Source organism: Ranitomeya variabilis, unplaced genomic scaffold (genome assembly GCF_051348905.1).
Source record: "Ranitomeya variabilis isolate aRanVar5 unplaced genomic scaffold, aRanVar5.hap1 Scaffold_69, whole genome shotgun sequence".
NCBI classification, from domain to species: Eukaryota; Metazoa; Chordata; class Amphibia; order Anura; family Dendrobatidae; genus Ranitomeya; species Ranitomeya variabilis.
Window position 1 is genome coordinate 175,985 of NW_027508196.1, and position 17,044 is coordinate 193,028.

The following is a 17,044-nucleotide window of genomic DNA, read 5'->3' on the forward strand; positions in this document are numbered from 1 at the left end:
GTGCGGCCCAAGTGGCAAACCATTTCTGATCATCTCTTCTCGGCCAAATGGCTCAAGATCAAGCGTAGTGTCTGTTCTTATTAGTTTAATATCTGTTACGTCCCCTATTTGGGGACCATATATTAAATGGATTTTTGGAACAGGGAGCTGGAAATGGAGCTTGCTTTGTCACACGGAACCTTCACGGGGATGGAGGGTGTGGTTATGCAGATTCAAAACGCGTTGCGCACAGCTTGAACACATGCACACCGCAGAACTGTCATCAACAGAGCATCCAGAGTTTCTGGAAATGTCTTCCCTGCAGCAATCTTTTGCTACGTCTTAACAGTGGGTGTCGGTTGTAGGCCTTGGTGCGGCCCAAGTGGCAAACCATTTCTGATCATCTCTTCTCGGCCAAATGGATCAAGATCAAGCGTAGTGTCTGGTTCTTATTAGTTTAATATCTGATACGTCCCCTATTTGGGGACCATGTATTAAATGGATTTTTGGAACAGGGAGCTGGAAATGGAGCTTGCTTTGTCACACGGAACCTTCACGGGGATGGAGGGTGTGGTTATGCAGATTCAAAACGCGTTGCGCACAGCTTGAACACATGCACACCGCAGAACTGTCATCGACAGAGCATCCAGAGTTTCTGGAAATGTCTTCCCTGCGGCAATCTTTTGCTACGTCTCCACAGTGGGTGTCGGTTGTAGGCCTTGGTGCGGCCCAAGTGGCAAACCATTTCTGATCATCTCTTCTCGGCCAAATGGCTCAAGATCAAGCGTAGTGTCTGTTCTTATTAGTTTAATATCTGATACGTCCCCTATTTGGGGACCATATATTAAATGGATTTTTGGAACAGGGAGCTGGAAATGGAGCTTGCTTTGTCACACGGAACCTTCACGGGGATGGAGGGTGTGGTTATGCAGATTCAAAACGCGTTGCGCACAGCTTGAACACATGCACACCGCAGAACTGTCATCAACAGAGCATCCAGAGTTTCTGGAAATGTCTTCCCTGCGGCAATCTTTTGCTACGTCTCCACAGTGGGTGTCGGTTGTAGGCCTTGGTGCGGCCCAAGTGGCAAACCATTTCTGATCATCTCTTCTCGGCCAAATGGCTCAAGATCAAGCGTAGTGTCTGTTCTTATTAGTTTAATATCTGATACGTCCCCTATTTGAGGACCATGTATTAAATGGATTTTTGGAACAGGGAGCTGGAAATGGAGCTTGCTTTGTCACACGGAACCTTCACGGGGATGGAGGGTGTGGTTATGCAGATTCAAAACGCGTTGCGCACAGCTTGAACACATGCACACCGCAGAACTGTCATCAACAGAGCATCCAGAGTTTCTGGAAATGTCTTCCCTGCGGCAATCTTTTGCTACGTCTCCACAGTGGGTGTCGGTTGTAGGCCTTGGTGCGGCCCAAGTGGCAAACCATTTCTGATCATCTCTTCTCGGCCAAATGGCTCAAGATCAAGCGTAGTGTCTGTTCTTATTAGTTTAATATCTGATACGTCCCCTATTTGGGGACCATATATTAAATGGATTTTTGGAACAGGGAGCTGGAAATGGAGCTTGCTTTGTCACACGGAACCTTCACGGGGATGGAGGGTGTGGTTATGCAGATTCAAAACGCGTTGCGCACAGCTTGAACACATGCACACCGCAGAACTGTCATCAACAGAGCATCCAGAGTTTCTGGAAATGTCTTCCCTGCGGCAATCTTTTGCTACGTCTCCACAGTGGGTGTCGGTTGTAGGCCTTGGTGCGGCCCAAGTGGCAAACCATTTCTGATCATCTCTTCTCGGCCAAATGGCTCAAGATCAAGCGTAGTGTCTGTTCTTATTAGTTTAATATCTGATACGTTCCCTATTTGGGGACCATATATTAAATGGATTTTTGGAACAGGGAGCTGGAAATGGAGCTTGCTTTGTCGCACGGAACCTTCACGGGGATGGAGGGTGTGGTTATGCAGATTCAAAACGCGTTGCGCACAGCTTGAACACATGCACACCGCAGAACTGTCATCGACAGAGCATCCAGAGTTTCTGGAAATGTCTTCCCTGCGGCAATCTTTTGCTACGTCTCCACAGTGGATGTCGGTTGTAGGCCTTGGTGCGGCCCAAGTGGCAAACCATTTCTGATCATCTCTTCTCGGCCAAATGGCTCAAGATCAAGCGTAGTGTCTGTTCTTATTAGTTTAATATCTTATGCATCCCCTATTTGGGGACCATATATTAAATGGATTTTTGGAACAGGGAGCTGTTAATGGAGCTTGCTTTGTCACACGGAACCTTCACGGGGATGGAGGGTGTGGTTAGGCAGATTCAAAATGCGTTGCGCACAGCTTGAACACATGCACACCGCAGAACTGTCGTCGACAGAGCATCCAGAGTTTCTGGAAATGTCTTCCCTGCGGCGATCTTTTGCTACATCTCCACAGTGGATGTCGGTTGTAGGCCTTGGTGCGGCCCAAGTGGCAAACCATTTCTGATCATCTCTTCTCGGCCAAATGGTTCAAGATCAAGCGTAGTGTCTGTTCTTATTAGTTTAATATCTGATACGTCCCCTATTTGGGGACCATATATTAAATGGATTTTTGGAACAGGGAGCTGGAAATGGAGCTTGATCTGTCACACGGAACCTTCACGGGGATGGAGGGTGTGGTTATGCAGATTCAAAACGCGTTGCGCACAGCTTGAACACATGCACACCGCAGAACTGTCGTCGACAGAGCATCCAGAGTTTCTGGAAATGTCTTCCCTGCGGCAATCTTTTGCTACGTCTCCACAGTGGGTGTCGGTTGTAGGCCTTGGTGCGGCCCAAGTGGCAAACCATTTCTGATCATCTCTTCTCGGCCAAATGGCTCAAGATCAAGCGTAGTGCCTGTTCTTATTAATTTAATATCTGATACGTCCCCTATTTGGGGACCATATATTAAATGGATTTTTGGAACAGGGAGCTGGAAATGGAGCTTGCTTTGTCACACGGAACCTTCACGGGGATGGAGGGTGTGGTTAGGCAGATTCAAAATGCGTTGCGCACAGCTTGAACACATGCACACCGCAGAACTGTCATCGATAGAGCATCCAGAGTTTCTGGAAATGTCTTCCCTGCGGCAATCTTTTGCTACATCTCCACAGTGGGTGTCGGTTGTAGGCCTTGGTGCGGCCCAAGTGGCAAACCATTTCTGATCATCTCTTCTCGGCCAAATGCCTCAAGATCAAGCGTAGTGCCTGTTCTTATTAGTTTAATATCTGATACGTCCCCTATTTGGGGACCATATATTAAATGGATTTTTGGAACAGGGAGCTGGAAATGGAGCTTGATCTGTCACACGGAACCTTCACGGAGATGGAGGGTGTGGTTATGCAGATTCAAAACGCGTTGCGCACAGCTTGAACACATGCACACCGCAGAACTGTCATCGACAGAGCATCCAGAGTTTCTGGAAATGTCTTCCCTGCGGCAATCTTTTGCTACGTCTCCACAGTGGGTGTCGGTTGTAGGCCTTGGTGCGGCCCGTGGCAAACCATTTCTGATCATCTCTTCTCGGCCAAATGGCTCAAGATCAAGCGTAGTGTCTGTTCTTATTAGTTTAATATCTGATTGGTCCCCTATTTGGGGACCATATATTAAATGGATTTTTGGAACAGGGAGCTGGAAATGGAGCTTGCTTTGTCACACTTAACCTTCACAGGGATGGAGGGTGTGGTTATGCAGATTCAAAACGCGTTGCGCACAGCTTGAACACATGCACACCGCAGAACTGTCATCGATAGAGCATCCAGAGTTTCTGGAAATGTCTTCCCTGCGGCGATCTTTTGCTACATCTCCACAGTGGATGTCGGTTGTAGGCCTTGGTGCGGCCCAAGTGGCAAACCATTTCTGATCATCTCTTCTCGGCCAAATGGCTCAAGATCAAGCGTAGTGTCTGTTCTTATTAGTTTAATATCTGATACGTCCCCTATTTGGGGACCATATATTAAATGGATTTTTGGAACAGGGAGCTGGAAATGGAGCTTGATCTGTCACACGGAACCTTCACGGGGATGGAGGGTGTGGTTATGCAGATTCAAAACGCGTTGCGCACAGCTTGAACACATGCACACCGCAGAACTGTCGTCGACAGAGCATCCAGAGTTTCTGGAAATGTCTTCCCTGCGGCAATCTTTTGCTACGTCTCCACAGTGGGTGTCGGTTGTAGGCCTTGGTGCGGCCCAAGTGGCAAACCATTTCTGATCATCTCTTCTCGGCCAAATGGCTCAAGATCAAGCGTAGTGCCTGTTCTTATTAATTTAATATCTGATACGTCCCCTATTTGGGGACCATATATTAAATGGATTTTTGGAACAGGGAGCTGGAAATGGAGCTTGCTTTGTCACACGGAACCTTCATGGGGATGGAGGGTGTGGTTATGCAGATTCAAAACGCGTTGCGCACAGCTTGAACACATGCACACCGCAGAACTGTCATCGATAGAGCATCCAGAGTTTCTGGAAATGTCTTCCCTGCGGCGATCTTTTGCTACATCTCCACAGTGGATGTCGGTTGTAGGCCTTGGTGCGGCCCAAGTGGCAAACCATTTCTGATCATCTCTTCTCGGCCAAATGGCTCAAGATCAAGCGTAGTGTCTGTTCTTATTAGTTTAATATCTGATACGTCCCCAATTTGGGGACCATATATTAAATGGATTTTTGGAACAGGGAGCTGGAAATGGAGCTTGATCTGTCACACGGAACCTTCACGGGGATGGAGGGTGTGGTTATGCAGATTCAAAACGCGTTGCGCACAGCTTGAACACATGCACACCGCAGAACTGTCGTCGACAGAGCATCCAGAGTTTCTGGAAATGTCTTCCCTGCGGCAATCTTTTGCTACGTCTCCACAGTGGGTGTCGGTTGTAGGCCTTGGTGCGGCCCAAGTGGCAAACCATTTCTGATCATCTCTTCTCGGCCAAATGGCTCAAGATCAAGCGTAGTGCCTGTTCTTATTAATTTAATATCTGATACGTCCCCTATTTGGGGACCATATATTAAATGGATTTTTGGAACAGGGAGCTGGAAATGGAGCTTGCTTTGTCACACGGAACCTTCATGGGGATGGAGGGTGTTGTTATGCAGATTCAAAACGCGTTGCGCACAGCTTGAACACATGCACACCGCAGAACTGTCATCGATAGAGCATCCAGAGTTTCTGGAAATGTCTTCCCTGCGGCGATCTTTTGCTACATCTCCACAGTGGGTGTCGGTTGTAGGTCTTGGTGCGGCCCAAGTGGCAAACCATTTCTGATCATCTCTTCTCGGCCAAATGGCTCAAGATCAAGCGTAGTGCCTGTTCTTATTAGTTTAATATCTGATACGTCACCTATTTGGGGACCATATATTAAATGGATTTTTGGAACAGGGAGCTGGAAATGGAGCTTGCTTTGTCACACGGAACCTTCATGGGGATGGAGGGTGTGGTTATGCAGATTCAAAACGCGTTGCGCACAGCTTGAACACATGCACACCGCAGAACTGTCATCGACAGAGCATCCAGAGTTTCTGGAAATGTCTTCCCTGCGGCAATCTTTTGCTACGTCTCCACAGTGGGTGTCGGTTGTAGGCCTTGGTGCGGCCCGTGGCAAACCATTTCTGATCATCTCTTCTCGGCCAAATGGCTCAAGATCAAGCGTAGTGTCTGTTCTTATTAGTTTAATATCTGATTGGTCCCCTATTTGGGGACCATATATTAAATGGATTTTTGGAACAGGGAGCTGGAAATGGAGCTTGCTTTGTCACACTTAACCTTCACAGGGATGGAGGGTGTGGTTATGCAGATTCAAAACGCGTTGCGCACAGCTTGAACACATGCACACCGCAGAACTGTCATCGATAGAGCATCCAGAGTTTCTGGAAATGTCTTCCCTGCGGCGATCTTTTGCTACATCTCCACAGTGGATGTCGGTTGTAGGCCTTGGTGCGGCCCAAGTGGCAAACCATTTCTGATCATCTCTTCTCGGCCAAATGGCTCAAGATCAAGCGTAGTGTCTGTTCTTATTAGTTTAATATCTGATACGTCCCCTATTTGGGGACCATATATTAAATGGATTTTTGGAACAGGGAGCTGGAAATGGAGCTTGATCTGTCACACGGAACCTTCACGGGGATGGAGGGTGTGGTTATGCAGATTCAAAACGCGTTGCGCACAGCTTGAACACATGCACACCGCAGAACTGTCATCGATAGAGCATCCAGAGTTTCTGGAAATGTCTTCCCTGCGGCAATCTTTTGCTACATCTCCACAGTGGGTGTCGGTTGTAGGCCTTGGTGCGGCCCAAGTGGCAAACCATTTCTGATCATCTCTTCTCGGCCAAATGGCTCAAGATCAAGCGTAGTGCCTGTTCTTATTAGTTTAATATCTGATACGTCCCCTATTTGGGGACCATATATTAAATGGATTTTTGGAACAGGGAGCTGGAAATGGAGCTTGCTTTGTCACACGGAACCTTCATGGGGATGGAGGGTGTGGTTATGCAGATTCAAAACGCGTTGCGCACAGCTTGAACACATGCACACCGCAGAACTGTCATCGACAGAGCATCCAGAGTTTCTGGAAATGTCTTCCCTGCGGCAATCTTTTGCTACGTCTCCACAGTGGGTGTCGGTTGTAGGCCTTGGTGCGGCCCGTGGCAAACCATTTCTGATCATCTCTTCTCGGCCAAATGGCTCAAGATCAAGCGTAGTGTCTGTTCTTATTAGTTTAATATCTGATACGTCCCCTATTTGGGGACCATATATTAAATGGATTTTTGGAACAGGGAGCTGGAAATGGAGCTTGCTTTGTCACACGGAACCTTCACGGGGATGGAGGGTGTGGTTATGCAGATTCAAAATGCGTTGCGCACAGCTTGAACACATGCACACCGCAGAGCTGTCATCGACAGAGCATCCAGAGTTTCTGGAAATGTCTTCCCTGCGGCAATCTTTTGCTACGTCTCCACAGTGGGTGTCGGTTGTAGGCCTTGGTGCGGCCCAAGTGGCAAACCATTTCTGATCATCTCTTCTCAGCCTTTTGGCTAAGATCTATCAGGTTTACCTGTGCGATCTGGTCGAGTTAGGTGCCCTCGGTACCCTCTCTCTTGGCCTGGGGGGATCGTTCCTCTTCGGAGGGACTTCACCCCCCTGCTGCTATTGGGAGAGAGGATTAGTCCGTGGGCAACGAGAAGGGATCCCCTAAAGGCTTGTGCCTTTTCTTTTTCTTAGAGTTGGTGTGGATTTCCTTGTGGAGGATGCCAGCTTTGCTATCTTATGCATCGGGGGAATCCCGGATGAAGAATACCGTGAGGATTGAAGTTCATGAAAGTGCTCGGAAGGAGAAGAACCTGTCTTTCGTTTGCCATAAGGTCTTGCTTGGAGTCTTGGAGTTCGAGAGGAGTGACATCTTCTGTTTCCAGGACAATGAATTTAAAGGAACCTACACCATCACCTTTAAGACCCAGGGATGCTGTCAACAACTGGTGCAAAAGGTAAATGAAAAGTCTGACATGGATGAACTTGATGACTTAACCTTTTGTCTCCTATTTGCCTATGATGAAATCCCTGTGGTGGTTCACTTCCCCAATCCCTATGTGGACGTAGATGACATCGCCACCTACTTAAAGCGGTACTGTTATGAGCTACGATACCAAGGAGAGGTGATGAACAGAGTTGGTTTCTGGTGTGGGAAAAGGAGGTTCTTAGTTCGTCTGAAGAGAGACCCTAATGGTTTAGGAGGAATGTTACACCCCCATCAACTTTTGTTATCGGTAAGAGCAGGGGGTATCTGTTCTATCCTGGAATGCCAATGTCATGCAGGAACTGTGGAAAGATGGGACATACACAGGCATCCTGCAAAGACAGAAAGGTAGACCGCTGCAATAACTGTAGTGGTTATGGGCACCAAATGAAGGACTGTCCTTTGGACAGAAGGTGCAATCTCTGCGGTGATAATGGACATAGGTTCCGGAACTGCCCCAATAGAGCAAAGACTTATGCCGAGGCTGCTGGGTCCTCTGTAGGGGCTGGGAGAGCCCAAGACCCCAGTACCTCCTCTCATGTGTTTCCTATTCGTCCTTTAGCCCCTTCTGATGGGCGGGCTGTGGAGTCGGAGGTTCGGGAGTCGAGGCTGCGAGGTCCTGCCGCTCTTGCAGCGGAGGCCAAAACACCTGGCCATGTCCATGAGTCTGTTGGGTTGGAGCAGGGTGCCCCCAGTATGTTGGCGCTGGGGGGCCCTGCTGTGAAGGCCCCAGACATCCATCGGGAGTCGAGCCAGCAGAACGCTGTGTGTTTTTTTTCAGTTGACGTCGTGGAGGAGAGAGGTCACGTCACAGTGGCTGAAGAGGATTGCACCAGTGACCTGCCTGAGCCTAGTGGGAAGAAGATTCGGACAGAGGTTATCCCAGAGGTCGCTCCAGAGTCGCCTGATGTCACCCTGGAAGAAGGAGAGTTCTGGTTGGGAAAGACAACGTACCCAGTCTCGTCCTCGGACCCTTGCAACATCATTTCTTTTGACTCCCCGTCACCCGGAATCCTGGAGGAAGTTATGGGTCAAAATCTGGAAGAGGACAATATGATTACGGATACTTTCCCACCGTGACTTAAATGCCATTTATAAAATGTGTCTCACTAAACGTGAGGTCTTTAAAGAGTCTTGTCCGCAGGGCTGCTCTTTTTCATTATCTAGAGACAGTAGATTTCGATATATGTCTATTACAGGAATGTGGCCTACAGCATGCGATACGGTACGAAGAATTAAAAAAGGACTGGAAGTTGGGCCCGTCAGTATGGTCTGGCTCAAATATTAACAAATCTGCTGGAGTAGGTTTGCTCTGCTGTGGCAATAATATTGTCATTTCTTCTGTTACGGAGATTGAGCCAGGCAGGGCAATATTAGTACATGCACACATAAATGGCTTCAACTTCCGTGTAATTAATGTGTATGCATCTCCTGATAAGCAGGAGCGTGTCCAGTTATTTGAGTTATTGCCTGTGTTCTGTGTTGGGTCTTCTCCTCTCCTGGTAGGTGGGGACTTTAATTGCCTCTGTGTGAACGAGCGTCGAGATGGAGGAGACCCGCTCCGTAAACTGGATAAGTCTTGTTATATGCTCAAAAACATCCAGGCTTTTTAAATTGTGCGATGCCTGGAGGTCGCTTTCGCTGACGGACCCAGGTTTTACATGGTCCGGTCGGGGAGTGGCCTCCAGGATCGATTTTATGTTTTTATCTGTAGATTTTAAGCCGGTAACGTTTGATCTTATGTCTAATTTATTTTCCGATCATAAAATTTTAAAATTACAGATTGAGTACCAAGGAGAGCAGAGAATAAATAAAGGACTGTGGCGTTTGGGGACGCATCTGCTGCAGGATCCTCAGATAAGGTCGGATTTTTGTGTAGCCTACCAAAAGTGGAGACAGCATAGGCCTCCTTATATAAAGATGTTGTCTTGGTGGGAAGATATTAAAAATAAAATTGGGCTTTTTTTCATTGTGGCAGGTAGGAAGAAGGCAAGGCAGAAAAAATGTTTTTATTCTAATTTAAATACTGAGCTGCAAACACTTTATAAATTTAAAGAAATAGGTCTTGAAGTAGATACTGATATTGCTAGCCTAAAGACGCAGATACACACAGTCTTAGAGCAAAAGGGGAGAGAAATAATTTTTAATTCAAGAGTGCAGCAATTAGAAGAAGATGAAAAATGCACCCGCTTCTTTTTTAAAAAAGCAATGGAGAGAAAGGAGATCATTACCTGCCTTGATGGAGAGTCCACTATAGAAGGGATGAAAAAAGTAGCAACTGATTTTTACCAACTTCTTTTTAGTGAGAAAAATATAGATCTTTCTTTTTTACGTGATGCTCTTAATATTTTAGATGTCAAGCTTTGTCAGTCAGATCAGGATTTTTTAGCTCGGGATTTTAGCCTAGAAGAACTTTTTAGCGTTTTTAAGAGTTTTTCAAGAGGCAAAGCCCCAGGTGCTGATGGTCTTCCTGTAGAATTTTATCTGACTTTCTGGGATATTTTAAAAGATGATCTTTTAGAAATTTTTAAAGAAGTGTTTGTGTGTGAACAGTTGCCGAAGGGATGGAGGAGGGGAATAGTGTCTTTGATTTTTAAGAAAAAAGGGTCCCGTGAGGACCTCGCAAATTGGAGGCCTATAACCTTACTTAATGTGGACTACAAAGTGTTTGCTAAAATTATTGCATGCCGGCTTAAAACAATAATTGATAAGTTGATACAACCTGAGCAAGTGTGTAGTGTGCCAGGAAGGAGTATCACTGAAGTTTTAAATGTTATTAGAGACACAATATGGTATTGTAAGGACCGTGGTCAAAATGTAGCCCGGTTGGCGCTGGACTTTGAGAAGGCGTTCGACAGGGTATCGCATAAATATCTTTTTAGTGTTTTAAAGAAGATGGCGATCCCAGATTTTATTGTGTCTCGTATTATGGTTTTATACAAAATGTCATTTTGTCAAATCTCGGTGAATGGTTTTTTAACAGGTGAGATACCGCTGGAATCCGGAGTGAAGCAAGGGTGCCCGCTCTCCCCAATCCTGTTCATTTGTGCAATGGAGCCTTTATTATGCCAGATCAGGAGAGATAAAGTAATTCGAGGGGTCCCTGTTCCTGGTGGAGGAGGGGCTCAAATTAAAGTTTTCGGGTACATGGATGATGTCACCGCCATCTGCACGGACCCTGCTTCTCTCCGGAAGGTGGTGAGGTGTACCAGTTTTTTTAGTCAGGCCTCGGGTTTTAAGTTAAATTTTAATAAAACTGAGTGTTTGATAATTGGTACTTGGGATGATGTTGACCTACCAGCGGTCAAAATGAAGCAAGATAATGTAAAAATTTTAGGTATTACTTTTAATAAAGACAATGATGGGAGGGAAAGTTGGGAGGAGGTACAAGGGAAAATGGTGAAGAAATTATCTTTCTGGAACTTGCGGAGTTTGTCAATTGAAGGGAAAGTTTTAATTATCAAGTCCATTTTATTGCCAATGATTTTATATGTTGCAATGGTGTACCCTCCCTCTGATTTAATGCTTAAAAAACTGACCCATTGTATTTTTATATGTATTTGGGGCTCAAAGATGGAGAAATTAAAACATATAGAAATGTATAAGAAACATCAAAATGGTGGTAAAGATGTCCCAGATTTGACCATGTTTCTATACATAAATTTTTTCTGTTTCTGTTTTAAACATTTTAATTCAAATAGTGTTTTTAGTCAGTTTTTAAAGTATACTTGTGGTTATGTTTTTAAGAGATGGTTTCGGCCGTCTCTAACCTCGCCTGTTTTATTACGCCCACCTAAGCACCTTAGTATTTTAGAAAAAGTATGCAGGAAATATGTTTTAACGGACTTGGACTCAGACCTTTTAAAAGATCGCAGGAAATTAATGGCCCATCTAAGGAGAGAAGAAGGAGTGTCGGAGGTGATCAACTTTTCATGGAACAGATCCAGGCACGTCTGGAGGAATGTGTATGGGAAATTTCTTGCAAATGTGCATAAAGATCTTGCCTGGATGTCTGTCCAACCGAAGGGGCCTGGTGGCACGAGCAAAATGTCCAAGGGACTCATGTGCGAGCAGTGAGACTGTGTTACACCTGTTCTGGGACTGCTGCTACGCTCAAGAACTGTGGAAAAAGTTAGGGGTGCTTTTAAAATGGGTTTGTGGGTTGAGAGATTTTAATCATGAGTATGTTTTATATGGACTTTTTAATTGCCCCACCTTGCATCAAAACAAAATATGTTGGTGCATAATAAATTGTGCAAAGAGTGCCTTATGGAAGGTCAGAAACATTTTATTGTTTAAACATAATTTTATCTCCATAAATGATTGCATCAAAATAATTTTTAGCTAAATGTATATTTATTATCTAAAAGATGTCAAAGATGCGGGTAGACAGGAGGCAAATCAGAGATGGAACTTTTATATGTGGAACACTATTTTGTACTGAGTGTTTTGTTTTTATTTCTGGAATGGTTTTAACGCTCATTGTAAATAATGTTATGTCATGTTCTTAGTTTATGACTTAATAAATATGTTGAAACCTGTCTGTTCTTATCAGTTTAATATCTGATACATCCCCTATTTGGGGACCATATATTAAATGGATTTTTGGAACAGGGAGCTGGAAATGGAGCTTGCTTTGTCACATGGAACCTTCACGTGCTGTCACAATGGGGATGGAGGGTGTGGTTATGCAGATTCAAAACGCGTTGTGCACAGCTTGAACACACGCACACCGCAGAACTGTCATCCACAGTGCATCCAGAGTTTCTGGAAATGTCTTCCCTGCGGCAATCTTTTGCTATGTCTCCACAGTGGGTGTCGGTTGTAGGCCTTGGTGCGGCCCAAGTGGCAAACCATTTCTGATCATCGCTTCTCTGCCAAATGGCTCAAGATCAAGCGTAGTGTCTGTTCTTATCAGTTTAATATCTGATACGTCCCCTATTTGGGGACCATATATTAAATGGATTTTTGGAACAGGGAGCTGGAAATGGAGCTTGCTTTGTCACATGGAACCTTCACGTGCTGTCACAATGGGGATGGAGGGTATGGTTATGCAGATTCAAAACGCGTTGTGCACAGCTTGAACACACGCACACCGCAAAACTGTCATCCACAGTGCATCCAGAGTTTCTGGAAATGTCTTCCCTGCGGCAATCTTTTGCTATGTCTCCACAGTGGGTGTCGGTTGTAGGCCTTGGTGCGGCCCAAGTGGCAAACCATTTCTGATCATCACTTATTGGCCAAATGGCTCAAGATCAAGCGTAGTGTCTGTTCTTATCAGTTTAATATCTGATACGTCCCCTATTTGGGGACCATATATTAAATGAATTTTTGGAACAGGGAGCTGGAAATGGAGCTTGCTTTGTCGCACGGAACCTTCACGTGCTGTCACAATGGGGATGGAGGGTGTGGTTATGCAGATTCAAAAGGCGTTGTGCACAGCTTGAACACACGCACACCGCAGAACTGTCATCGACAGTGCATCCAGAGTTTCTGGAAATGTCTTCCCTGCGGCAATCTTTTGCTATGTCTCCACAGTGGGTGTCGGTTGTAGGCCTTGGTGCGGCCCAAGTGGCAAACCATTTCTGATCATCGCTTCTCGGCCAAATGGCTCAAGATCAAGCGTAGTGTCTGTTGTTATCAGTTTAATATCTGATACGTCCCCTATTTGGGGACCATATATTAAATGGATTTTTGGAACAGGGAGCTGGAAATGGAGCTTGCTTTGTCACATGGAACCTTCACGTGCTGTCACAATGGGGATGGAGGGTGTGGTTATGCAGATTCAAAATGCGTTGTGCACAGCTTGAACACACGCACACCGCAGAACTGTCATCGACAGTGCATCCAGAGTTTCTGGAAATGTCTTCCCTGCGGCAATCTTTTGCTATGTCTCCACAGTGGGTGTCGGTTGTAGGCCTTGGTGCGGCCCAAGTGGCAAACTATTTCTGATCATCGCTTCTTGGCCAAATGGCTCAAGATCAAGCGTAGTGTCTGTTCTTATCAGTTTAATATCTGATACGTCCCCTATTTGGGGACCATATATTAAATGGATTTTTGGAACAGGGAGCTGGAAATGGAGCTTGCTTTGTCGCACGGAACCTTCACGTGCTGTCACAATTGGGATGGAGGGTGTGGTTATGCAGATTCAAAACGCGTTGTGCACAGCTTGAACACACGCACACCGCAGAACTGTCATCGACAGTGCATCCAGAGTTTCTGGAAATGTCTTCCCTGCGACAATCTTTTGCTATGTCTCCACAGTGGGTGTCGGTTGTAGGCCTTGGTGCGGCCCAAGTGGCAAACCATTTCTGATCATCGCTTCTCTGCCAAATGGCTCAAGATCAAGCGTAGTGTCTGTTCTTATCAGTTTAATATCTGATACGTCCCCTATTTCGGGACCATATATTAAATGGATTTTTGGAACAGGGAGCTGGAAATGGAGCTTGCTTTGTCGCACGGAACCTTCACGTGCTGTCACAATGGGGATGGAGGGTGTGGTTATGCAGATTCAAAACGCGTTGTGCACAGCTTGAACACACGCACACCGCAGAACTGTCATCGACAGTGCATCCAGAGTTTCTGGAAATGTCTTCCCTGCGGCAATCTTTTGCTATGTCTCCACAGTGGGTGTCAGTTGTAGGCCTTGGTGCGGCCCAAGTGGCAAACCATTTCTGATCATCGCTTCTCTGCCAAATGGCTCAAGATCAAGCGTAGTGTCTGTTCTTATCAGTTTAATATCTGATACGTCCCCTATTTGGTGAACATATATTAAATGGATTTTTAGAACAGGGAGCTGGAAATGGAGCTTGCTTTGTCGCACGGAACCTTCACGTGCTGTCTCAATGGGGATGGAGGGTGTGGTTATGCAGATTCAAAGCACGTTGTGCACAGCTTGAACACAAGCACACCGCAGAACTGTCATCGACAGTGCATCCAGAGTTTCTGGAAATGTCTTCCCTGCGGCAATCTTTTGCTATGTCTCCACAGTGGGTGTCGGTTGTAGGCCTTGGTGCGGCCCATGTGGCAAACCATTTCTGATCATCGCTTCTCTGCCAAATGGCTCAAGATCAAGCGTAGTGTCTGTTCTTATCAGTTTAATATCTGATACGTCCCCTATTTGGTGACCATGTATTAAATGGATTTTTGGAACAGGGAGCTGGAAATGGAGCTTGCTTTGTCGCACGGAACCTTCACGTGCTGTCTCAATGGGGATGGAGGGTGTGGTTATGCAGATTCAAAACGCGTTGTGCACAGCTTGAACACACGCACACCACAGAACTGTCATCCACAGTGCATCCAGAGTTTCTGGAAATGTCTTCCCTGCGGCAATCTTTTGCTATGTCTCCACAGTGGGTGTCGGTTGTAGGCCTTGGTGCGGCCCAAGTGGCAAACCATTTCTGATCATCGCTTATTGGCCAAATGGCTCAAGATCAAGCGTAGTGTCTGTTCTTATCAGTTTAATATCTGATACATCCTCTATTTGGGGACCATATATTAAATCGATTTTTGGAACAGGGAGCTGGAAATGGAGCTTGCTTTCTCACATGGAACCTTCACGTGCTGTCACAATGGGGATGGAGGGTGTGGTTATGCAGATTCAAAATGTGTTGTGCACAGCTTGAACACACGCACACCGCAGAACTGTCATCGACAGTGCATCCAGAGTTTCTGGAAATGTCTTCCCTGCGGCAATCTTTTGCTATGTCTCCACAGTGGGTGTCGGTTGTAGGCCTTGGTGTGGCCCAAGTGGCAAACTATTTCTGATCATCGCTTCTTGGCCAAATGGCTCAAGATCAAGCGTAGGGTCTGTTCTTATCAGTTTAATATCTGATACGTCCCCTATTTGGGGACCATATATTAAATGGATTTTTGGAACAGGGAGCTTGAAATGGAGCTTGCTTTGTCGCACGGAACCTTCACGTGCTGTCACAATAGGGATGGAGGGTGTGGTTATGCAGATTCAAAACGCGTTGTGCACAGCTCGAACACACGCACACCGCAGAACTGTCATCGACAGTGCATCCAGAGTTTCTGGAAATGTCTTCCCTGTGGCAATCTTTTGCTATGTCTCCACAGTGGGTGTCGGTTGTAGGCCTTGGTGCGGCCCAAGTGGCAAACCATTTCTGATCATCGCTTCTCTGCCAAATGGCTCAAGATCAAGCGTAGTGTCTGTTCTTATCAGTTTAATATCTGATACGTCCCCTATTTGGTGAACATATATTAAATGGATTTTTAGAACAGGGAGCTGGAAATGGAGCTTGCTTTGTTGCACGGAACCTTCACGTGCTGTCTCAATGGGGATGGAGGGTGTGGTTATGCAGATTCAAAACACGTTGTGCACAGCTTGAACACGCGCACACCGCAGAACTGTCATCGACAGTGCATCCAGAGTTTCTGGAAATGTCTTCCCTGCGGCAATCTTTTGCTATGTCTCCACAGTGGGTGTCGGTTGTAGGCCTTGGTGCGGCCCAAGTGGCAAACCATTTCTGATCATCGCTTCTCGGCCAAATGGCTCAAGATCAAGCGTAGTGTCTGTTCTTATCAGTTTAATATCTGATACGTCCCCTATTTGGGGACCATATATTAAATGGATTTTTGGAACAGGGAGCTGGAAATGGAGTTTGCTTTGTCACACGGAACCTTCACGTGCTGTCACAATGGGGATGGAGGGTGTGGTTATGCAGATTCACAACGCGTTGTGCACAGCTTGAACACACGCACACCGCAGAACTGTCATCGACAGGGCATCCAGAGTTTCTGGAAATGTCTTCCCTGCGGCAATCTTTTGCTATGTCTCCACAGTGGGTGTCGGTTGTAGGCCTTGGTGCGGCCCAAGTGGCAAACCATTTCTGATCATCGCTTCTCGGCCAAATGGCTCAAGATCAAGCGTAGTGTCTGTTCTTATCAGTTTAATATCTGATACGTCTCCTATTTGGGGACCATATATTAAATGGATTTTTGGAACAGGGAGCTGGAAATGGAGCTTGCTTTGTCGCACGGAACCTTCACGTGCTGTCACAATGGGGATGGAGGGTGTGGTTATGCAGATTCAAAACGCGTTGTGCACAGCTTGAACACACGCACACCGCAGAACTGTCATCGACAGTGCATCCAGAGTTTCTGGAAATGTCTTCCCTGCGGCAATCTTTTGCTATGTCTCCACAGTGGGTGTCGGTTGTAGGCCTTGGTGTGGCCCAAGTGGCAAACCATTTCTGATCATCGCTTCTCGGCCAAATTTCTCAAGATCAAGCATAGTGTCTGTTCTTATCAGTTTAATATCTGATACGTCCCCTATTTTGGGACCATATATTAAATGGATTTTTGGAACAGGGAGCTGGAAATGGAGCTTGCTTTGTCGCACGGAACCTTCACGTGCTGTCACAATGGGGATGGAGGGTGTGGTTATGCAGATTCAAAAGGTGTTGTGCACAGCTTGAAGACACGCACACCGCAGAACTGTCATCGACAGTGCATCCAGAGTTTCTGGAAATGTCTTCCCTGCGGCAATCTTTTGCT

At 46.2% G+C, this 17,044-nt stretch overlaps 15 non-coding genes and 19 pseudogenes across 15 annotated transcripts; all 34 read left to right on the top strand.

Moving 5' to 3' along the window:
- Positions 1-31: 31 nt before the first annotated feature.
- Positions 32-205, top strand: LOC143791760 (U2 spliceosomal RNA; annotated as a pseudogene).
- A 176-nt stretch (positions 206-381) lies between these two features.
- Positions 382-556, top strand: LOC143792065 (U2 spliceosomal RNA; annotated as a pseudogene).
- A 176-nt stretch (positions 557-732) lies between these two features.
- On the top strand, positions 733-906 carry LOC143792327 (U2 spliceosomal RNA; annotated as a pseudogene).
- Positions 907-1,082: 176 nt separating this feature from the next.
- LOC143791852 (U2 spliceosomal RNA) lies at positions 1,083-1,256 on the top strand (annotated as a pseudogene).
- A 176-nt stretch (positions 1,257-1,432) lies between these two features.
- LOC143792328 (U2 spliceosomal RNA) lies at positions 1,433-1,606 on the top strand (annotated as a pseudogene).
- A 176-nt stretch (positions 1,607-1,782) lies between these two features.
- LOC143791350 (U2 spliceosomal RNA) lies at positions 1,783-1,956 on the top strand (annotated as a pseudogene).
- A 176-nt stretch (positions 1,957-2,132) lies between these two features.
- Positions 2,133-2,318, top strand: LOC143791937 (U2 spliceosomal RNA). The gene has a single exon (XR_013219916.1). It is a non-coding gene; the product is annotated as a U2 spliceosomal RNA (small nuclear RNA).
- A 164-nt stretch (positions 2,319-2,482) lies between these two features.
- LOC143791992 (U2 spliceosomal RNA) lies at positions 2,483-2,634 on the top strand (annotated as a pseudogene).
- A 198-nt stretch (positions 2,635-2,832) lies between these two features.
- On the top strand, positions 2,833-3,006 carry LOC143791982 (U2 spliceosomal RNA; annotated as a pseudogene).
- A 176-nt stretch (positions 3,007-3,182) lies between these two features.
- Positions 3,183-3,334, top strand: LOC143792037 (U2 spliceosomal RNA; annotated as a pseudogene).
- Positions 3,335-3,530: 196 nt separating this feature from the next.
- On the top strand, positions 3,531-3,704 carry LOC143791537 (U2 spliceosomal RNA; annotated as a pseudogene).
- A 176-nt stretch (positions 3,705-3,880) lies between these two features.
- LOC143791677 (U2 spliceosomal RNA) lies at positions 3,881-4,032 on the top strand (annotated as a pseudogene).
- A 198-nt stretch (positions 4,033-4,230) lies between these two features.
- On the top strand, positions 4,231-4,404 carry LOC143791913 (U2 spliceosomal RNA; annotated as a pseudogene).
- A 176-nt stretch (positions 4,405-4,580) lies between these two features.
- LOC143791595 (U2 spliceosomal RNA) lies at positions 4,581-4,732 on the top strand (annotated as a pseudogene).
- Positions 4,733-4,930: 198 nt separating this feature from the next.
- On the top strand, positions 4,931-5,104 carry LOC143791868 (U2 spliceosomal RNA; annotated as a pseudogene).
- Positions 5,105-5,280: 176 nt separating this feature from the next.
- Positions 5,281-5,454, top strand: LOC143791935 (U2 spliceosomal RNA; annotated as a pseudogene).
- A 174-nt stretch (positions 5,455-5,628) lies between these two features.
- LOC143791539 (U2 spliceosomal RNA) lies at positions 5,629-5,802 on the top strand (annotated as a pseudogene).
- A 176-nt stretch (positions 5,803-5,978) lies between these two features.
- LOC143791678 (U2 spliceosomal RNA) lies at positions 5,979-6,130 on the top strand (annotated as a pseudogene).
- Positions 6,131-6,328: 198 nt separating this feature from the next.
- LOC143791470 (U2 spliceosomal RNA) lies at positions 6,329-6,502 on the top strand (annotated as a pseudogene).
- Positions 6,503-6,676: 174 nt separating this feature from the next.
- LOC143792329 (U2 spliceosomal RNA) lies at positions 6,677-6,850 on the top strand (annotated as a pseudogene).
- A 5,176-nt stretch (positions 6,851-12,026) lies between these two features.
- Positions 12,027-12,226, top strand: LOC143792101 (U2 spliceosomal RNA). Its single transcript, XR_013219920.1, has one exon. It is a non-coding gene; the product is annotated as a U2 spliceosomal RNA (small nuclear RNA).
- Positions 12,227-12,390: 164 nt separating this feature from the next.
- On the top strand, positions 12,391-12,577 carry LOC143791435 (U2 spliceosomal RNA). The gene has a single exon (XR_013219898.1). It is a non-coding gene; the product is annotated as a U2 spliceosomal RNA (small nuclear RNA).
- A 176-nt stretch (positions 12,578-12,753) lies between these two features.
- LOC143791447 (U2 spliceosomal RNA) lies at positions 12,754-12,940 on the top strand. Its single transcript, XR_013219901.1, has one exon. It is a non-coding gene; the product is annotated as a U2 spliceosomal RNA (small nuclear RNA).
- A 176-nt stretch (positions 12,941-13,116) lies between these two features.
- LOC143791441 (U2 spliceosomal RNA) lies at positions 13,117-13,315 on the top strand. The gene has a single exon (XR_013219899.1). It is a non-coding gene; the product is annotated as a U2 spliceosomal RNA (small nuclear RNA).
- A 164-nt stretch (positions 13,316-13,479) lies between these two features.
- LOC143792133 (U2 spliceosomal RNA) lies at positions 13,480-13,668 on the top strand. The gene has a single exon (XR_013219921.1). It is a non-coding gene; the product is annotated as a U2 spliceosomal RNA (small nuclear RNA).
- Positions 13,669-13,842: 174 nt separating this feature from the next.
- On the top strand, positions 13,843-14,029 carry LOC143791372 (U2 spliceosomal RNA). Its single transcript, XR_013219897.1, has one exon. It is a non-coding gene; the product is annotated as a U2 spliceosomal RNA (small nuclear RNA).
- Positions 14,030-14,205: 176 nt separating this feature from the next.
- Positions 14,206-14,392, top strand: LOC143791620 (U2 spliceosomal RNA). Its single transcript, XR_013219907.1, has one exon. It is a non-coding gene; the product is annotated as a U2 spliceosomal RNA (small nuclear RNA).
- A 176-nt stretch (positions 14,393-14,568) lies between these two features.
- LOC143791445 (U2 spliceosomal RNA) lies at positions 14,569-14,755 on the top strand. The gene has a single exon (XR_013219900.1). It is a non-coding gene; the product is annotated as a U2 spliceosomal RNA (small nuclear RNA).
- Positions 14,756-14,931: 176 nt separating this feature from the next.
- LOC143792011 (U2 spliceosomal RNA) lies at positions 14,932-15,118 on the top strand. Its single transcript, XR_013219918.1, has one exon. It is a non-coding gene; the product is annotated as a U2 spliceosomal RNA (small nuclear RNA).
- Positions 15,119-15,294: 176 nt separating this feature from the next.
- Positions 15,295-15,483, top strand: LOC143791527 (U2 spliceosomal RNA). The gene has a single exon (XR_013219906.1). It is a non-coding gene; the product is annotated as a U2 spliceosomal RNA (small nuclear RNA).
- A 174-nt stretch (positions 15,484-15,657) lies between these two features.
- LOC143791722 (U2 spliceosomal RNA) lies at positions 15,658-15,844 on the top strand. Its single transcript, XR_013219909.1, has one exon. It is a non-coding gene; the product is annotated as a U2 spliceosomal RNA (small nuclear RNA).
- Positions 15,845-16,020: 176 nt separating this feature from the next.
- Positions 16,021-16,207, top strand: LOC143792158 (U2 spliceosomal RNA). Its single transcript, XR_013219922.1, has one exon. It is a non-coding gene; the product is annotated as a U2 spliceosomal RNA (small nuclear RNA).
- Positions 16,208-16,383: 176 nt separating this feature from the next.
- Positions 16,384-16,570, top strand: LOC143791491 (U2 spliceosomal RNA). The gene has a single exon (XR_013219902.1). It is a non-coding gene; the product is annotated as a U2 spliceosomal RNA (small nuclear RNA).
- Positions 16,571-16,746: 176 nt separating this feature from the next.
- Positions 16,747-16,933, top strand: LOC143792036 (U2 spliceosomal RNA). The gene has a single exon (XR_013219919.1). It is a non-coding gene; the product is annotated as a U2 spliceosomal RNA (small nuclear RNA).
- Positions 16,934-17,044: the final 111 nt, after the last annotated feature.